The 21,882-nt window shown below is 41.4% G+C and overlaps 1 long non-coding RNA gene across 1 annotated transcript in view; it reads right to left on the reverse strand.

Moving 5' to 3' along the window:
• LOC141756689 (uncharacterized) overlaps positions 1 to 21,882 on the reverse strand; it is an 82,149-nt gene that overhangs the window by 7,901 nt on the left and 52,366 nt on the right. The window lies entirely within an intron of this gene.

The raw sequence follows: 21,882 nt of genomic DNA on the forward strand, positions 1-21,882 counted from the left end.
TGGTTGTACATAAACTAGCCGAGCGTTTGCAGAGATGCATGCCCACGAGAAAAGCCTACATTTCTGGTTGGAAGGAGAAACACGTCTACTTTTAAACATCATGAAAGACTAGGATATCATCACGTTTTTTGGGATATGCACAAATATCACAACGTCGACCTTTTCAAGAAGGAGGTTGAAGGAATGAAAGAGGGAGGCTGTGGTTACCACCGGTTACGTTAACGGGAGAATGCAAGGCTGCATGTAAACGGGAATATTAGTGGGATATTCATTTTTATTATCCATGTAAACAGCTTAGTAGGAATATTGTCTTTTTCGGAGTAAGGGCAAAAACCTGAATATTTTGTGCAGGTACACATAGTAAATGTTTGTATCTCCAACAGCTACCATCATTAATTAACTACGTCTGTACGAGGGACTACCAACACTTAGTGACAAAGTGGCAGCCTGGAGAATAACACTTCTCAGTCACTGCCAAAGACATCAAGAGCTCCCAGCAAGCATGCTGATGCTGCAGGAACCAACGCACGGGCATCGATCACAGGGACGTCCCACACCAACACACATGGACATACTGAGGAGAGATGCTGGACAGTGCTGGCGAGCTAGCCAGATGTATGGTGGACTGAGACAGCTGGAAGCTCCGCTTGAAAGCCCGTCTGGGGACGACCCAATGATATCATTTCCGATAGTTGTATTATCACTCTTTCCATCCACCACTATTGGTTTTGTGTTATCAGTCCTACTTGTATTAGCTATTACAGCTGCTAGGCTATTATTGTGGCTGCTTCTCTTGTGGCCTCTCTCTCTCTCTCCCTATCCCTCTCTCTCTCTCTCTCTCTCTCTCTCTATCTCTCTCTCTATCTATCTATCTATCCCCCTAGCCGGTCTCGGCAGATGGCCGCCCGCCCTGCGCCCGGTTCTGCTCCAGGTTTCTTCCCAGTAATCGGGGAGTGTTTCCTGGCCACAGTGCGCTTGGTGGATCCTGTTGGGTATCTAAATGATAGTGTACGGTCATAGACCTGCTCTATATATAAAGCGTCTCGAGATAACTTCTGTTGTGATTTGACGCTATACAAAATAAATTGAATTGAATTGAATTGAATCTCCAAGGTCAGGGGTCAGCAACCTGCGGCTCTGGAGCCTCATGCAGCTCTTTAGCTCCTCTCCAGTGGCTCCCTGTGGAGTTTTAAAAATGGACATAAATAACTGTTTTTTGTTCATTTTTATTTATCATTATTGTAGGACTATGGTACGACGGTACGACGGAGTATTAGGGCCTCACTGAGGAAAAAAAATACATCTGAGATTTCGAGAAAAAAAGTCATAATATTATAAAGTTGTAATTTTACGTGTTATTTTCTTTTTTTCATAAAGTTATGACTTCTTTCTCGTAATATTACGAGTTTTTTTTCTCGTAAAGTTATGACTTTATGACTCAATGTGTCCCTAATACTCTGTAGTACATTGTCTTATTGGCCCTCACTGCATTAGATTTATATACTACATACTTAGACTATAAACTGTGTTACCTTCATCATCAGATGTTTTGCGGCTCCAGACAGATGTTTTTTGTTGTTTTAACCTAAAATGTCTCTTTTGATAGTAAAGGCTGCTGACCCCTGTCCAAGATAATCGTGGTGTCACGATTTGCAGAAAGAGAAGGAACTAAACGGGGTTTGGACACATTTTTTTTAAAACAAATAAAATCTTTACAACAAAGATGCCGGCCGGTATGACTTCAAACTACTTTATCTACGTTAGTGATGGGTCAATAAGAGTCAGAATGACGGTACAGAGGGTTTTTTCGTTGCTATCCAATCATGAGGTTCATCAACATATTCGATAATTAACCCCCGATGGAGGCAACGCTGAAGAAACCTTTATATTTTACCAACAATCCTTTTCGTATTGATAAACTATGAGGACGAGAGGGAACCAGGACTGAGCAACAAACCGAAGACTTTAGCGTGTTGCTCACAGCTCCGTTACAGCAACACATGTTAGAACATGAAATCCATTATATGTGTGAGTGAAGCCCGGAGCCACCAGAGCAGAGCATCACACAGCAAACAGACGAGCTGTGCTCATTCTGGGAGACTGAAACATGCCGGAGATGGATCCATCATCGCAACATCAGATTACACACAAACGGTTAAATTCCAATTATAGTGGCGGCAGATAAGAGCCAGCTCTCATCTGTGTGGATGAAATTGGTCTTTGTCTGCAGCGGAGACAGAAAGGACTCAGAGACATGTCAACAGAAATGAATTTCCCAAAAGGATTACAGAGGGCGATGACGTCACCGGAGGTAAATCCGCGTGAGTCTCTTCGTAGTAACATGGGGGGAGAGTAATTATTTGAAGGGCAGTAATATAAATATACTGCAGGAAGATCAGTATACAAAATGAAATGAGATTCTGTGGAGCTTCACAGAAAGATTTAGTAACAAAAAAATGAGCTCCCGCTGTCTGAGAATGATTCAGTCGGAATCATTTTTCGAGCAAGTGATGATTTATTTTTTTTATCTGAATGATTCACATGAATCCAAGGTTGAAATAAACTGCTCATGGAGAAAACTTGTTTCATCAGTTAGCTGGTATACATTTAAATTCTGATATTTTGCAGATTAATTGTTGTTTATTTTAAGATTTTCTGTCCATCATTCCTGCCAGTAATAATAACTATAACTGTAACTTAAGGTACATTGAGTTAATCAATAAGTCAACGGTTCACCTGACCCACAGCTGCCTCTTGGGTGAAAGTCCTGCGTTTGTTCAACCCAATCTCACAGGAAGGCGTAAGAATGACACAACATTACAAGATGCATTAAAGGTCCCATATTGTAAAAAGTGAGATTTTCATGTCTTTTATATTATAAAGCAGGTTTAAGTGATTATGTAAATACTGTGAAAGTATCAAAACGCTCAATCTTTGGAGAAATACACTCAGCCCGTATTCAGAAATTGTGCCGTTAAGATTTCTGTCCATTTGTGATGTCACAAATATACAATATTTAGACCTTTACACGGTTTTGAACGTAAATATTCTAAATGTGTCCCAGTTTGTTTCCTGTTGCAGTGTATGTAAATAACATCAGCTGACAGGAAGTAAACATGGACCCAAGTTGTTGCCTAGCAACGCAATTCCGTTGAAATGCGCTAAAACAGAGCGTTTCAGACAGAGGGTGAATACAGGTATATTCAGGCAGACAGTATGAGGAAAATAATGTGGTTTTTGAACATTTAAGCATGGAAACATGTTCTAATAGCCAAAATACAAACATGAAGCTGAAAATAAGACTGTAATTTTTACGCGTTGTGTCAAAAATTGCTCCTGAAATTTGCATGAAAAACACTGCTGGTGAGGACTGTACTGAACTTTTATAAAGAACGGATAGGACGAGATGGTGAGAAATAAACAAACTACTACTGAGCCTCATATTGTGTTTTCCTTCTCAGTTTTTCTTCTAATTGTTGCAGCAGAGACTCAGTTTTGACACCAGATCAATAAGGTTTCATCTCACTTTTTCTAAATTAAAAAAGTCTCCGCTGACGCAAACATAGTTTTTTTTTTATTTGCAGGCAAAAACAGCTCGACTCAGAAGCTGTCTGAAAAACCAACCGGCCAAAACAAAACGAATCAATACGGCACTTTGAGCATCTTTCATTAGTCCTATATAGCTCACATACAGCCGTCATCAGGTCTGCATGAGCAAACAGCCCTTTCATCCTTCCTCAGCCTGGAAACAACCAACTCAGTCTCACAGCAGCTTGTGAAATAATCATGAAATTGTATTTATCTGTTTCATGTACATAGACACAAACTTCCCTCTTTTTTCATGACACTCAGCAACGTATTTTTCGTGCGTTTTCCTACGAATGTCCAGCAACATGAGACGCACATGTCAATTTCTGCTCTAGTCAGGTTTAGGAATAGATGGTGCTTTGGGTTAAAATAACACCAGAAGGGCTGGAACTTAAAGGGACTGTTTGTAACTTTTTACGTATAAGGGTGGCCGGCGTCCCCGCTCCGCTGCCTGCTTGCCTTCACTCACATCGCGCACGTTCTCGCTGTCTCGCTCCACCTCTAGACGTGAACGCGCGCTCACTCCACACTGCACAAGAGTTAGTAGCTCTGAGAATATCTAGTGAATGTTCAGTGGACGTTCGTGCAGAAATAACTGCTGCAGCTCCTCCAGACCAACAGAGGTTTCCTGTGTCTTGTGAAGTGGACGGTATCAGACAGCAAAGTGTCGGTATTTGACGCCCTGGGAATGCGAACGGGGTGATGGTTTCCTCCAGTGTAACATGGAGGTTCAGTCATTCTCAGTGTGTGTGGAGTCACGTCGGTCATCTTTCCTTCAGTAATGAGCTCCTCTCTTTCTGCTCTCCACTGATATCTATCTCCTCTCTTTTCATGTCTCTCCCTCCTCAACTTCCACTTCTGTCCCCGCTGTCTCTTTCTTCCCTTCATCGCCGTGTCTCTTTGTTGCTTTTTGCCTCTGTCTAGCCGCATGATTTCAAATGTGCTAAAAGACTGAAGATGACACTGACAGAGGACCTGAAAGAGAGCAGTTTCCACAAGAATAGTCTGCTTTTGATGATTACGCTGTTGGACAAGTGCACCGGGCTCATAAAGGGGGCGGCATCAGCAACAAAAACCTACAAGGAGCAGAACAACGGGAGGGAGCTGGTGATGGAGAAGATGCTTCACCCATATTTAACATTCAGGTGTTGACTTGTTGAGCAGCGGAACAGCTGGTTGACAGAAAGATGGTTCATTAGAACAAACTTCAACAATGAAACTTTTACTCCCAAATCTTAACCTGCGGCTACAAAACAAAGCAGGTTTCAGAGCAGACGGATCAAACACATAGTACATCCCTGGTCAACCCTGTCGCCCACACAATGACATTCTCATACAACTAAACTGTATAACAAGAATATGTTTTGAGGGAAACCTATTTTCTCCCAGATTACAGTCGCAGTTTTAAACAGTTTTATACATGTGATCAACAATGTAAGTTAGGTTTAGTTAAAGATAGGGCTGTCAAAGTTAACGCTATAATAACACGTTCATTCAAATTTGTTTTAATGCCACTAATTTCACATTAACACAACTTGTGATTTTAAGGGTTGTAGCGGCTCAGTTTTAAAGCTAGAGTGAAGATACTGGTATCATATGGAACTAGAAAACCTGATGAATCCATCGGTACCAAACATGTCAGACTAGCTGTCGCCAAGGAGAGGAAATAACGCTCCACACTTATGCTAAATTTTGGCGAGGAAAAGATTTCATGTCCATTTTCAAAGGGGTCCGTTGACCTCTGACCTCCAGATCAGTGAATGTAAATGGGTTCTATGGGTACCCACGAGTCTCCCCTTTACAGACATGCCCACTTTATGATAATCACATGCAGTTTGGGGCAAGTCATAGTCAAGTCAGCACACTGACACACTGACAGCTGTTGTTGCCTGTTGGGCTGCAGTTTGCCATGTTATGATTGGAGCATATTGTTTTATGCTAAATGCAGTACCTGTGAGGGTTTCTGGATCAATATCTGTCATTGTTTTGTGTTGTTAATTGATTTACAATAATAAATATGTACATACATTTATATAAAGCAGCATATTTGTCCACTCCCATGTTGATAAGAGTATTAAATACTTGATAAATCTCCCTTTACGGTACATTTTGAACGGATAAAAATGTATTTGATTTGCAATTAATCGTGATTAAGTATGGAGAATCATGAGATTAATTGCAATTCAATATTTCGACTGACGGCCCTAGTAAAAAAACATCGTGGTTTGGTTTAAAGTGACTACGACATTGAAACAAAAAAAAACAAAAACTACTTAGGTTTAAGCAACTGGGTTAGGTTTAGTAAAAAAACTATTTTCATTCAGGGTCACTCAGTATACTGCGTCACCTACTCTGCACGTCGCTCGTTGTACTATCACTCCCTGCGTTCGCCCACAGACTTACAACGGTATTTTTGATTCGTAAAAGACAAACATAATCCGCAACATAATAGGTTTCCTTCCAAACGTAACTGAGAATGCACTTTAGTTGTATGGGAATATCATTTTCAGGAGCCAGAGCGGCCCTGGTGTATGACTTCATAACGTCAACACTGTTTTTCTACTATTTACTTTGCGACTGTTGCCATTATAAGTGTGAGATGAAATCAGCGCTTGTATTAGTTTTATGGTCGGTCGAATCTCAACTGGAAACGCAGCCCTTCCTTTCACATTACTCGTCAAAGTGAAAAGAGCCAGTCCTGTCAACAGCAGCATCCACAGAGAGGTCGTATCAGCTTGAAATGGTTCTATGTTATTATCATGTCACGGCCCAGACAACATGATCAGTAAAGACACTTTGCAGGCGGAGAAGTCTGAAGCAGCGGCTCAATCAGCGAGCTTCAGGGTGGCCGGTACGAACAGCAAACAAACTGGAACTAAACCGAAGCCCCGAACGCCACCAGATTACATCTAAATAGGACGAGCAGCAGGACGGAGGGGCCGGTCCAAAGTCACAGTTTTATTATTCTGTTCATTTCAAAAAGCTTCAGGGAGTGAAATGCCAAAATAGACTGGAGCTGCAGCAGAAAGGAAATCAAAATACCAGCTGCTGAGACGACTCCCCGCTGCAACAAACAACTAAACACTGCTCTGTGTTTACTTTCAGTTAAATGATCTCTATTATCCAACATCATACAATCTTTTTAATGTTTGAGCATTGTGTCTGTTACCTCAGTAGAATAAAACTCACCATTTAAAGATGTATTTTATGAACTCTTATGAATAAATGTCCTCCTTCCTCTCCTCTAAGATGGGGAACTGCTGCAGCAGCAGAAGACTTTGGGTGTGATGCTGAAGACGTCTGCAGACTCATCTTCTTTCTGATGCCGACACCAAAGTAATGGAGGCATTTCACGCTACATTGCTTTTGTTTGGAGGAGCTCAACCTAAACCCAAACTCTGGCCGGTCGAATGAGGTTTCTTTTTGCCTCTGGGACTTTTCCAGAGTTTTTACTTTAAAGAAAAGAGAGTTACTTTTCAGCAGAATGTTTTATGTTAAAGAGGTCTCATGATATAACTACATGCACCACTGGAATACAAATAAACAGAAGTTGACGAATAACGATGATAATAATGCTGCTTCAACATTCAACTTGTTTTCTCTAATGCCGGGAGAAACACTACACGAGAATCAGGACGATTTTGTGACCGATCCCCCCGACGATCGTCAGCAAAGCCCTGATTGTTTGGTAGTTCTAAAGATGATCTTTCCAGATGTTCCTGTGGTGTGAGGTATGTTAAGAGTGTTTTTTTACATCCCCCGATCGGCTTTGAAGTCCATCCTGGATGCACCGATATCAAATATTAAACATGTTCAACGTGGGAGTCACGTGGGAAAGAACGACAGCCAATAGAGAACCGAGCTGACTGAAGAAGGAAGGACAACCACCGCCGTCGTCATGGCGGGCGCGGCTAACACATGAGCTAATGCTAAACGTGAAGCATAAAGTAGTAGTGAGATGGAGCTCAGAAATGGAGGACCAACTTGTTGATTTGTGCCGACAACACAAGTGTTTATTTAACGTGTCTCCATGACTTCATCCATCCATCCTGACCCCGACCCCTACGTGATCACCCTGAGGGGATTCTTTCTCAACAATGACCCGCTAGCTGTACATGATCCCACTTATCACACGGCTACTTACTGAAGAAATCAATAATTTGATACAAAAACTGTAACAAATGATCAGCTGATTGTAAAGTTAAAGTGAAACTTAACACACGGGACATCAACAGCTGTCTCCTGGATGAAAGCCCCGTGTTTGTTGGACCCATCCACCTCCCCTCCCACCGTGCCGTGTGTCTCTTTCACTCTCTAAACTCCGTCACCACAGAACTTTATGTGCGTTTACTTTTGCCACGGATTACAGTGTAATTAATGGAAAGCCTGGTCCATCTCCTACCGCTGTGAAAAGGTTCCTTATGCGGTAAACGAGCTGTCTTTTCACAGCAGATGTCAAATATGGTCTGAAAAATCTACCAAGACGTTACCTATGCTGATAATAAACAATCGGCCACACGCCTCCAATTTATGATCAAGTGGGATTCATCTTTCAGCTCATCTGGTAGGAGCAGATTTAAGAACACATCTGGAGTTGACTTCTCTTGAGAGAAATTTAGGAGAATATTGCTGCCTGAAGCCCAATGTGACTTTTGTAATGCTTTAAACTGACATTTGATACAGTTCCTCTGGCATTACTTCAGTACACTGACTGTTGGAGAGGAGCTTGGAGAGGAAGGCAAAGCGATCCACATCATTCGTTTTAAATGAGGTTGATGACAGAACACTAAAGAGGGTGGAGGTCCACCATCTGTCTGCCTCTTTGACTCAGATGGGTGGAGGTTCCCCTCCATTTAATACGACACATGAAATGTCACCTGCTGCTCGTACTGACCAGAGTCAATGGCTCGAGCTGCAAGTGATGGATAGACATACATTACAACAAAGGGCCAAACTATACTATAAGGAACTGTCCATGCCTTTAGAGTAAAGATATGTTCAGATGATGCAGATGTTTCCTCTCTGTGGATGTCAACATCTGTTCAAATATAAAAAGGAACAAGTGGGGAACTGAGCGGAGAGGACAGCTGCTCTCTCATCTCCTGCAGCTAATTAGATACCTGATGTGAGCTGCAACAGCTTTGTTCTTGGAAATCCCACATGCCATCATCGTGTGCTGTTTATCTTCCCCGACATAATGATGTTTATAATGAAGCTTCGTTTGCATCACACCTCTATTTTCAGATTGTATCTGACACTATTTTCCTGACATATGGTACTGAGCGCAGCAGCTAAATGAGATTTAAATCTGATCGTTTCGATGTGATTACTCAGGTGACCAGCGGCCATATTGGAGGTCAGATTGGCTGGATTTCGACGTGAGGAGTGAGAACTCGAGTCACATGACTTCAAGAGTCATGAATCTGATTCCTTCAGACTGAAAGGAGAAGTCTTGTTACTCGTGACTTCACTTGGACTTTGACTTTGAATGACTGCTGCAGCAGTTATTTCTGCACAAACGTCCACTAGATATTCTCAGAGCTACGAAGTCTTCTACAGTGTGGAGTGTGTGAGAGTGGAGCGAGCTGAGTGAAGGCAAGCAGACAGGCAGAGGAGCAGAGACTCCGGCCCTGGAGACCAAAGCTACGATCTTCCCCGCGTCCTCCGACCGCAGCCAACACTGTTTTGCAAGACGGGCTTCACTAGATACAACCAAGAGGTTTTGGTGCTTCCGTGTAGTTTGTGTTGGAGTCTTGTCTGGCATATGCACGCGAGTGTGTGTGACTCTAGTCAGTACAAGCAGCAGCAGTAACAACGTAAAATAACAACGTAAAATAACAACGTAAAATAACAACGTAAAATAACAACGTAACGTAACAACATTACGTAACAAAGTAACATAACGTAATGTAACAACGTAACATAACGTAATGTAATAACGTAACATAACAACATTATGTAACAACGTAACATAACGTAATGTAACAACGTAACATAGTATAATGTAACAACGTAACATAACGTAATGTAACAACGTAACATAACGTAATGTAACAACGTAACATAACGTAGTGTAACAACGTAGCAACGTAAAGTCACAACGTAACATAACAACGTAAACCTAAAAAATAAATCCTAAACCTAACTACCTAGTTTTGTTGATTAATCCTAACCAGTTCGATCTATTCCTAAACCTAAGTACTTTTATTTTGAAAAGACTGGAGCGGAAATTGTAAATTCATGTCAATCTACACGAATCAAATAGATTAAATTTCGTGACTTTGATTTCATGAGAACGCATTTTTGCATTTCCACGTGTCATTTGTACACCACACAATAATACCACAGTAACGGCAGCAGTTCAGGCAACAAAACCAGTTAGGGTTAGGTTTAGGAAAAACGTCCTGGTTGGGCTCAAAATAAGAACATAAACTCAGCAAATTCATGTGTAAACAACGTGGACTACATCCTGAAAAAAAGATAAATTTGTGTCGATGTACACAAATGAATACATTAAACAGCCGTGTGACTGGGCTGTATTATACCACGTAACTTCCAATAACAGTCGCTCGTCGTACTACGTCATTCTGACCAAATGCAAAAATGTCCATATTCAGAGTATCCGTGGTTTGCAGAAATGTACAATGCCAACATTTTCTTCCTGGCGACTGGGCGGGGAACCTTTACCCAGTGAGCAGTTCCACTGGAGCAGCTCGGGTTAATCGGCCGATCTACAGACTCAAACTCTGGGACGGAAGTAGAGATACAAAAAGGCAGCCAGCGACACTCCGGGGGAAAGTTAGGAAAAGCTCAACTTTATACAAACGACCTCTGGTGCGATGGAAACGACAACCTGGCAAGAGCCAATCAGGCTCGTTTTAAAGCTGCAGAAACAGAAGCACAATAATTTGGGTTTGTTTTACCTTTAGGAGAGTGTCGAGTAAAATAAAAGATAATTGTGCTGAAAGTATTTCCTGCACTGGTACAGAACAAGGCATTATCGTTGGAGCGAAATCAAACATCCCCCATTAGTATCGGGGAGCCATTTAATGAACCTGTTGTCTGTTCCTGCTGTTACTGACGGACTGTAAAGAATCTCCTTCCTGTTTAGATGCCGACTCCTTAACTAAATTACAGGCATCACAGCAGATTAAATCAACACACAGGAGGGAGAGCTGTATGTCAAAGTCAAATTACTCTTAAATGTGGATATAATTGGTGCAGAGTAATTCGATACAAATTGAAAGTGATATTTGGTTCAATATTTACTACAGGAATCAAATGATATGCATCTTCATAAACGGGAGAATTAATTGCATTCACGGCGACGCAACGCTGAGCTCTAATTGGAACACCTCGTCTCCGCGGCGTAATGCATTTATCTGAAAATTGATTAGACTTAAAACTGCTCATGTTTCTAAACGATACGACGGCAAATGATGCGTTCAAATGCGTCCGGGGGAACGCTGTAAAGGAGGAGGCAGATTATTGAATGAAGGAAGACAATTACATCCAATTATCAACTGTTGCAATAAAATGCTCCTCCTGATGGAGCTGTGAATGAATGAAAAGCCTCATTTGTTTAATGTTTGGGTGTAGTACAACGTGATGCAGTCAAACAATCCATCCCTCTGTCCATTAACCGGCCGCCAAATGACTCACAACAACCACCACGGTCCACATGTTTATCCACCCACATGTTTCAGCGACCCAACAACAATCCAGCAGGTTCGAAATTAACAGCGAGATGAGAACTGCCCTTTAAAGTTCACAGAGCACACCTGATGATGAGGAGGAAAAATACGCTCAGCCATATTAAATTCTGTTCATATTAAATTCAGTAAAATATAAAGGTGATTAACAGGAGCTGCAGACCATGATGCTTTTACAGAGCGGGTGAGAGAAACCGGAGCATTGTTAGATCAGAAACAACATTTGAATCCAACTGTGGCTGCCGACAGATAAACAGAAAGCACTTTGAATCCTCAATCAGCATCTGTGGTTGTAGAGGTGACGTAGAGGTGCTAGTCGGTCCCTTAAGGCTTTCTATTTCTCTGTACTGGGTCGTTTACTTCCCCCGGCACCTGTCAGGATTGTGCATCATTTCATTCAAGTTGACAAAGTCGTTTATCGAGACAAGGAAAGTGACATTTACTTGAGTTAAGTCAAAGGATATTCCTTAGAAAGCACTAGAAAAAAGGGTCGTCAACCTTTACTATCAAAAGAGCCCCTAAAATGCGAAACATATTTGAGCCTTATAATGAAGGGAACACGGCCTATTAAGACTAAACAAGCCCATAAACATTACTAACAGGCAGGGTCTGAAATAAGCACCTGCCAAATGCGGATAAATTGTTGGAAGTGGCGGGTGAAATCATCAGGACATCCGCCACTTTGGCAGGCAGGGAAAACGCTAGCGATGGGAATAGAGAACCGTAGTTGTCTGATTTCTTGGTATCTCATGCCTCCGTGACTATGGATTCCTCTTATTGATGCTTTCCCACAGTTACGCTGCACAGTGACGCATACGCACGCTGTATCATGTTTCAGTTCGATTGGGACCGGAGCCACGGCGGAGAGAAAAAAAGTGCTCAACAGCGTGGCGCTACTAAACCTGAAGGGACGCACCCTGTTTTTCCCTGATAAATCTGTGTTGAAATCAGCAGGAGGATAGTTAGTAACGTTAGCTGTTAGCAGCCGTTAGCAGCACAGTCCTGACTGGATAAATAACGGAGCTACTAACGTTAACGGAGGTGCCATTGAGTTATTATTATGAGGCGTTCACCGTCTGCTCAGCAAAATGACTATTGGGTGAAGGTAAATTACAACGTTATCATGATGCGTTCAAATGTTATCTAGTAAAATCATGTTTTTGCCAAGAAAGGAGATGTTTTTACAGCAATATAAAATAAATAAAGCTGCAAGCAGCGATGAACGGGCCCTCGCCCCCGCGGGCACGTCTGGGGAACGCGCACGTCGGGGTACCCGCTGTCGTGGCACGTATATGTCTTCAGGCCAGGAATATTATCAAGCATGAGAAGTTTGGGGCAGCTGGGACTAGGTAAAGGCAAGTAACAACAGCCTCCTGTGTTAAGGCGAACTTTCAAAATTCACGTATGACATCACCGTTCGAGCGATCAAAAAATCCTTCTCAATTTAGTATCACTATAGTTTGAGGGTTATACCACCCAAATTTCACGCGAATCCGATGAAGTCTCTAGGAGTAGTTTGTAAAAGTATGCATGAAATACATAAATTACATGAAAAGCAAAAATTCCAATATGGCCGACTTCCGGGTGGGCGGAGCTAATGAAACCCAATTAGGAATATGTTTCAAATAATGAGTGGGATATGCATACCAAATCTGGGGAAGATTGAACAATGTATAGTCAATTTACAAAAATTTCCTGTTTCCTGTAGGGGGCGCTATGATTTTCACTTTTAATGTCACACATATGTCTTCAGGCCTGGATTATTATCGAGCTTGTGAAGTTTGGGGCAGATGGGACTAGGTAAAGTCAAGTAAAAACAGCCTACTGTGTCATGGCGAACCACAAAAATTCACGTACGACATCACCGTTCGAGCGATCAAAAATTCCTTCGCAATTTAGAATCACAGTAGTTTGAGGGTTGTACCACCCAAATTTCACACGATACCGATGAACTCTCTAGGAGGAGTTCGTAAAAGTATGCATAAAATACATAAATGACATGAAAAAAGACAAATTTCAATATGGCCGACTTCGTGAAGGGCGGAGCTAATGAAACCCAATTAGGAATATGTCTGGAATAATGAGCAGGATGTGCATACGTAATTTGGGGAAGATTGGATAATGTATAATCATTTTACAAGAATTTCCTTTTTCCTGTAGGGGGCGCTATGATTTTCACTTTTAATGTCACATATATGTCTTCAGGCCTGGTCTCTTATCCAGCTTGAGTAGTTTGGGGCAGATGGGACTAGGTAAAGTCAAGTAACAACAGCCTTTTGTGTCATGGCGAACAATCAAAATTCCCGTACGACATCATCGTTTGAGCGATCAAAATTTCCTTCGCAATTTAGAATCACAGTAGATCCAGGGTTATACCACCCAAATTTCACGCGTATCCGATGAACTCTCTAGGAGGAGTTCGTAAAAGTATGCATAAAATACATAAATGACATGAAAAACACAAAATTCAATATGGCCGACTTCCGGTTGGGCGGAGCTAATGAAACCCAATTAGGAATATGTTTCAAATAATGAGTGGGATATGCATACCAAGTTTCATGAATATCGGATCAACTTTGACCAAACTACGGCCTTCCACGCGTTAGGGGGCGCTAGAGAGCCCGTTAAACACACTGAACCTAATGGCTGTACATTTACATAAAGTTCACAGGTGTCCATCATATTGCCAACTTTCATGAGTTTCCGAGTACCTAAAGGTATGTTCCATATCTAAAAGACATAAGGGGGCACTAGAGAGCCAACGTGCCACGCCCAAGCAAAATTTCACCACTAAAATAAAGTAATTACGAGTTTGGATGTGCGTGTAAAGTTTCATAATTTTTTGTGCATCCTAAAGTCTTCAAACATGTGTTCGTATATTTTAAAATCACGCAGGAAGTCCAACATGGCTGACTTCCTGTTGGCCGAAAAAAATCAAAAAAATATTTAATCCAGGTATGAGGGCGTGAGTTATGACATACTTGAATTTCGTGAAGATCGAAGAAACTTTCTCTGAAAAACTGCCTACATTAGGGGGCGCTATGGAGCCCCCTGGAGACACCCGAGCCGGGTCACTGCAGAACATTGAATTTCCCACCAGTTCTGACGCATATTCCACTTTTGGTGAGTTTTTGGGGATGGCTAAGGTTCCAAAAACGCGATCTCCCGGCGGAAAAATAATAATAACAATAATCTTTAGAAAAACAATAGGTTTCCTCGCACGAAAATTCGTGCCAGGACGCCGTTGGGTCCTGGCACTTTCGTGCTCGGGCCCTAATAATAGAGAGGAAATTATGACCTGTTTAACTACATAACGACTTACCTCAACTAAACTACTTGGTTGGATTAAAATAACTTTGTTTGCTACATCACATATGTTACGTACATATGTCGTAGCCTACTTCGCATTGGACACCAACACCGGTACCCGGGTGAAAGTCCTGTGTTTGTTTGACCCATCCATCCACCTCCTGTTTTTTTTTGCGGACTTTGTCACTTTTTATACTACGTAACCGTACTTCCGGAGCGGTTGCTCTGAGCGTCTAATATGTGTCCAACACAATCTCACAGCAGTTCTCGAAATAGTCATAATCTATTTGCTTCGTGTACTAATTTTCGTGACACTTTCAACGACATATTTTTCTTGCGTTTTCCTACGAATGTCCAGCAACACGTGACGCACGTGTCAATTTCAATACATTAAAAGGTAATTGATTTTGGTGCAAACAATTTTAGGGTTTTGCGGCGATATAGCGCCACGCTACTTCTGCCTTTAACTGGCCAGGAAAATGTAAATCATTTTTAAAGTGTCTGACATCGTGACAGGACTGTGATGTCAGTGATCAAACTTTTTAAAATGTCACCTGAACTCTTCCTCAACTGTTCAGGTTTACTTCACCCCCACGAGTGAGTAAGATTTTACTGGGACTTGAGAGAAAACTTGAGTTTGTGATGGAAAGAAATGGACCGTCAGCAGATAAAAGACACCATCATCAGTCTCACCTGAGCCCCATCAATCACCTGGGAGACGGCGGTTGGTGTAGAACATCTAATTCAGCTACACCTTCACATTTTGACAACTGTAGTAACTCTGACCAGAAGAATAAAATGATCTACCTGTCTTCCTCCTCCTCTCTCTCTGTTTTATTGACCTGACAGGATTTAAAACCTCAGTCTGAGTTCATCAGGTGTTCGCTGACTCGTCTCTCAGGCCGGGAGCAGGTGTCTTTGCTCAAATGTCACTTTATTTAATAGGAGGTGATTACCATGTGGTTACAGACCTGTCACCATGCTGGAGCGTCCCTGTTACTGCAGGCTGGACGTACTGGACGGTATTAAAGCTTTTAAATATGCTCTGAAATTATGATTAGGTTGGACAATATGAGATGGAAGTCACAGCTGAGGCTGATGGGAACGCCGTTCACGTACCTGGTTACAACATCCACAGTATTGGACAGCAACAAAGAAATACATGTATATGGAAAAAAACATTTTTATTGTCTGTTTTTTATGGGCTTTAATTTCAAACATGTTCTGTTAGATCTATTTTTTGTAATGTATGGAGGAGTGTGTTATTTTCTTCCCTTAAAAGTAAAAATGACTCCAGAAATGTGTTTTGTGGTGCTGCTGTTTCCATATGCTCCCTGATACGTGACAAACACACTAATGAAGTGTGTATATATGAAGAAGCATAATCTCAGATAAACTCATATACGCTCTCAACCATCTGTCTGCTGCGAGTGACAAACACTCAAGATGCACATACAAGGATGAATACATTTTGATAATTAATATCTAAAATATGTCTGACCACAGATCTGAATCATAAACATCCATAAGAACCATCTGTGCTGCTGTTGAAAAGAGGATCTTCATCACTTGAAGACGTTCGATGCTCCGGCATGTTCAAATAACAGGCCCGTTCTCATTCCCAGGGCGCCAAATACTGATGCTTTGTCACGGCCGTCGGCGTGTGATACCGGCACTCAAGACACCCTTCAGCGTCTGCATGAGAAGCACCGAGCTTTCAAGTAACTACAATGTAAACACATTCACGTCATTATTAGAAGCTCAGAAAAAATGGTCGGGGTGGTGACGTAGTTTACAGAGAGGAAACGGAAGCGGAGGTGGACGGGTCCAACAAACACAGGACTTTACACTGAGGAGACCGCTGTTAGTATCCCGTGTGAAACCAACTACATGCTGTTTGTCCTTGTTCACAATGTTAAGTTTCATTTTCACTTCACAAATATAATAATATAAACCCAAACCATGATGTTTTTCCCTAAATAATAGTAGAATAGTCTTGAAGTCGTCGTGGTTTTCACACTACATGACTGACCGGAGACAGGAGGTCACACACTACAAGATCTTTCATCAGGAGGAATCAGCGATGAGGTCTCCAGACTACGTTTTGTCACGGAAACATACGTGAGAAATAGACGGTAAATTGTTGGCACATGGTTCACAAAATAGTCTGTTTCTACCGGTTTCCACCAAGCCCCCCAACAACAACTTTGCTCTGCGTTGCAAATGCAACAATGTTCGCACAGTCCAACAAGTCCATCTCCGGTTACATTAATTGGAGTATGCACGGCTGCATGTAAACAGAAATATTAGTGGAATATTCATTTTCATTAGCTTTGCAAGCAGCTTAGTAGGAATATTGTCTTTTGTTGGAATAAAGGGAAAAAAACCTGAATATTTTGTGTATTTAAACATAGTCAATGTGAAAGGCAACGTGAAGTCTTTTTACGCTATGTGCTGTAAATTGTGATATTATGAGTTTATTAATAAAATTATTCTGTCAGAAGAGGTGGAAGAACATTTTTCAGAAACCTCAACTTCAGATCAATCATCTCAAATAGACTGAAACTCAGACATCTCCTCAGTCTGATAGTCTGACAGTCTGCACCTTTAATGGACTCATATTACCTATATTTGTGTACTCATATTCTGCACTTTTTATCGTTGATATGTGTGTGCCTTTTAAATATGTGTGAAGTCTTTGAATGCACCATTTGAGGTTAACGCAACTGCAATTTCATTATGCTTGCATCATGAAAATAAAGTTCTTATTGTTCTCCACCAATCAGATGGCGTGGACGGCCTGAACGACTGCAGCCGGACACTTTAGAGAGATTTTAGTGAGGACATTAAACTGAAACTGCTCAGGTGGGAGAGAGAGAGAGAGAGAGAGAGAGAGAGAGAGAGAGAGAAAGAGAGGGAGAGAAAGAGAGAGAGAGAGAGAGAGAGAGAGAGAGAGGGAGAGAAAGAGAGGGAGAGAAAGAGAGAGAGGAAATTTAGGTTGAAATTGAAGTGAAAGTTTGGTTTTATGTGCATAATAAAACTCCATTTGATAAGCACATATTTAGTGTCTATAAGTCTACATTCAGTATGAAGACCTGAGCTGAAGCTGCACATCATCATCAAGTGTTCACTGAAAGTGTTAAAACGCTTCTTCTTCTTCTCTTCTTCTCGTCTGTCTCCGTCCATCATTTCACCCGTCACTCTTTAGCTGCCAAGAGCTGTTAGACTAACAGCTCACACACACACACACACACACACACACACACACACACACACACACACTTCCCATTATGCCTCCACCTTGTTTGTCTCACAGCGTGTTTTAACGGCACATTCATTGACTGTCACAGCGGGGACAGAAATGACCCATAATGCACTGGGGCGGGTTGATGTTCAGAAATAAAACTCCTCTCAGCTCCTCTCTGACGTCAGACAGAGGGAAACGAGAACGAGAACAAAAGCTCGACATGTTAATGTCCAGAGCTTTAGAACTATTATTACAGCTGTTAAAACCTCCGACAACGGTTCATATCAGATCTTATGAAATACCTATTCCTCATTTTTCGTTCATTTTCCTACAAATGTCCATCAACATTTTCGCTCGTTACATACATAGTCTTTTCAAAATAAACTTCTGTCTACATTTTAAGGCAACTTGTGATTTTGAGGTTGTAGCGGCTCAGTTTTAAAGCTAGAGAGAAGACACAGATATCATATGAAACTAGAAAACCTAAAGAATCCATCAGTACCAACCAAACCTCCAAACTTACGCTACATTTTGGCGAGGAAAAACTTGTCGTGGCCATTTTCAAAGGGGTCCCTTGACCTCTGACCTCCAGATCAGTGAATGTAAATGGGTTCTATGGGTACCCACGAGTCTCCCCTTTACAGACATGCCCACTTTATGATAATCACATGCAGTTTGGGGCAAGTCATAGTCAAGTCAGCACACTGACACACTGACAGCTGTTGTTGCCTGTTGGGCTGCAGTTTGCCATGTTATGATTGGAGCATATTATTTTATGCTAAATGCAGTACCTGTGAGGGTTTCTGGACAATATCTGTCATTGTTTTGTGTTGTTAATTGATTTACAATAATAAATATATACATACATTTGCATAAAGCAGCATATTTGTTCACTCCCATGTTGATAAGAGGATTAAATACTTGACAAATCTCCCTTTAAGATAAAAAATGTGCGATTAATTTGCGATTAACTATGAACAATCATGCTATTAAATATTTTAATTGATCCACAGCTCTAATGTATGTGTGTATATAGTCAGTATATAGTGTGTGTTTGTGTATGCAGTATGAAGCCGTTGGATAAGTGTGAATTCTTTCACTCAAGCTGAAACATGTTGGACTCGTGTGGATGCATCTTCGCCTCAGTTCACACCACCGCTGGTAAATTGACATCTATACAGGTCTGTTACTATTCTGGTCCAACTGAAGTCCTGAAATACATTTCATCATGATTTAGTCTTCCTGTATTTTGCATGAAAAAAAAAAGATATAAAAGCACAATAAATTGTCCCCAAATCGCTGCTTCCTGTTGCTGTTGTTTTTTAATACGTCCAGCAGAGTTTGAAAGGTGTAATTTCCCTTAAAATAAGTGACATTTTAACCCTTGATGACATTTTTCCAAGCTCACATTATTACTTATTCACTTCTAAGGTGTTGTTCCAGGAAAGCTGAATGCTTTTGTGTTTAAAGGTGCAATTTATCAGAAACCAGAAGAGGCTGTGAAACCTGTTTTATCCACAGACAACGTGCGGATGCTCTTTGTTACCGAGAGGAAGAAATAAACTGAATATTCAGCACAGCTGGTGAAGTCTGACAGAAGCCCAACAGGAAGTAGAGAAGAAGCAACAGAATGTAATTTATTAAGGTGGAACTATAGAACCACATGTGGTTGTTTTCTTCAGGTAATTGTTTGGTGGAGAAATTCACTTTAACTTCTACACCAGCTTCTCCTCCTGAATCGTTTCTGCTCTTCTTTGTTTGTTCTTTTGTTTCAATTGTTGTCTTTGCTGTTCTTATTTCCTCCTCCTCTCTTCGCTGCTTCTCTCTCTGCCATCATCCTTTTCTCTCAATCTCATTCTTACACTCCTCTTCTTCATCCTCTCCAGTGTTTTGTCTTTTACTTTTGCTCTCCACAAATCGGATTTTCTTCTACCTCCTTTCTTTATCCTCTTTTCTTTGTCTGTCTTTGCTCCTCACCCTCCTCTTCCTCCCTTTCTTGAACACATCTTTGTGTTCTCACCTCAAACCTTGTACAGTTTGTTCTGTGAGGTTTGCTTGTACAAGTTGGATTCAACAAACCGTTAACTTGAGAAAACCTCTTGTTTCAGTCTGATGAATGCCACCTGTGAGCGAGCAGGTGCTACATTCACAAAGATGTTACAGAAGAGTAAAGAGACTGTCTGTTCGTGACTATTAAGACAGGCCTGAACATTTCCTTCGTATCTGAGTAATTAACCATCACCGTCTTTATCTTCATCTACCTCTCACTCTTCATCTGCTCTCTTTGTTTTCCTCTTTTTACACCACCATTTCTTCTTAATTAATCTCTCCGTCTTTCCCTCCTTCGCACTTCCTCCCTCCGCCCCGTCAGCTGGAAACAAGTCACAGTAGGTAAAGTCATTAGACAAGACGAATGTGTTTGGAAGTGGATGAGAGGCCGTCTGTTGCGATGGCTCGAGGGCCGTCGAGCCAAAACACCAGCGTGACTCATCCGTCCGTCTTTATCTCTATAAAGTTCAGCTGCAGGGACGAAAACACGACGGGACTAAGAGCCTGTTAGTGACTCCTGGAGGAGAAGATGCTCATCACACACAACAATTATATATATAATATATAAATAAAGGCCTTAATATACCAACCCGGTCTCATGGGAGGGCGGATGAATACCACGATATTACAGAGACATTCTACGTGTCATGAGTAAAAATTTTAGCCAATTTCACGTGTCATTTGTACGCCACACAAACGTCCCCAGTAAGGTCCAGGCAAGAAAACCACTTACTTAAGTTAAGGGAAAACGTCATGGTTGGGCTTAAAATAAGTATGTAAACTAAGTGAAACATACTATAGAAAACACAAATGTGACAAACACCACTAAACCAACGTAACATCACCAACTCACTAACATAATGTAATGCCACTAATGGTGCCTAACTCCACTTACTCCACTAACGTAACGTAACGTAACTCCACTAACGTAACGTAACGTAACGTAACTCCACTAACGTAACGTAACGTAACTCCACTAACGTAACGTAACGTAACGTAACGTAACGTAACGTAACGTAACGTAACGTAACGTAACGTAACGTAACGTAACGTAACGTAACGTAACTCGCCATCTTGGTCTTCGGCCGTCGCCATCCTGTTTTTTTGCAACCAGAAGTGACTCTACAGGGTGGAGTTAAGTACAACCGAACGCTGAATAAGACATTTTCTAGGCGACAAAAATGTCATAATTAACTTTGATGAAGTGAAAACACAACTCCCAGACCGGACAACGCCGTGGTAGCGACCTGTCAATCACAAGGTAGCCCCGCCCTAAAGCATCCCCTGCTTTATGGTCTATCTGACTCTAAATGGGACCATCATTTACTAAATGAACATCATGCTGTATTGAAGAAGACTTGAAACTAGTGATTGAGACCATAAACTCATGTTCACAATGTTTACTGAGGTAATAAATCAAGAGAGAAGTAGACTCATTTTCTCATAGACTTCTATACAATCAGACTTCTTTTAGCAACCAGAGGAGTCGCCCCCTGCTGGCTGATAGAGTGCAGGTTGAGGGCACTTCAGCATTGGCTTGTTTACAATGTTTACTTTTTGCACATTCAAAATATATCTCATATATCTGTTCTCTGAGATTTCAAGAATAGTCGTAATATTTTGAGAAAAAAATATATAATTACAGGAATAAAGTTAAATTTAATGAGAATAAAGTCACAATAATTCAAGATAAAGTCCAGCTGCCCTGTAGCCTGCTGTGCATGACTGACACACACAGAAACCCCCTTTGGGACTTTTGATCGGTTTTATCTTAGATGATACTGATCCATTAAAATCTTCTCAGATTGGCTGCCAGCTCTCTAGATACAATCACTTCAACAGGTGGAGAGAAGGAACATGTCGAAGTTAACAAGTGAGGACAGACGAGCACCCAAAGAATGGCACTGGAAAGATGCAGAAACAAAGCACACAAGACTAGATACATGTTTATTTTCTAACAATTGCCCCTCAGGGCTT

Source organism: Sebastes fasciatus, chromosome 18 (genome assembly GCF_043250625.1).
Source record: "Sebastes fasciatus isolate fSebFas1 chromosome 18, fSebFas1.pri, whole genome shotgun sequence".
Lineage (NCBI taxonomy): Eukaryota > Metazoa > Chordata > Actinopteri > Perciformes > Sebastidae > Sebastes > Sebastes fasciatus.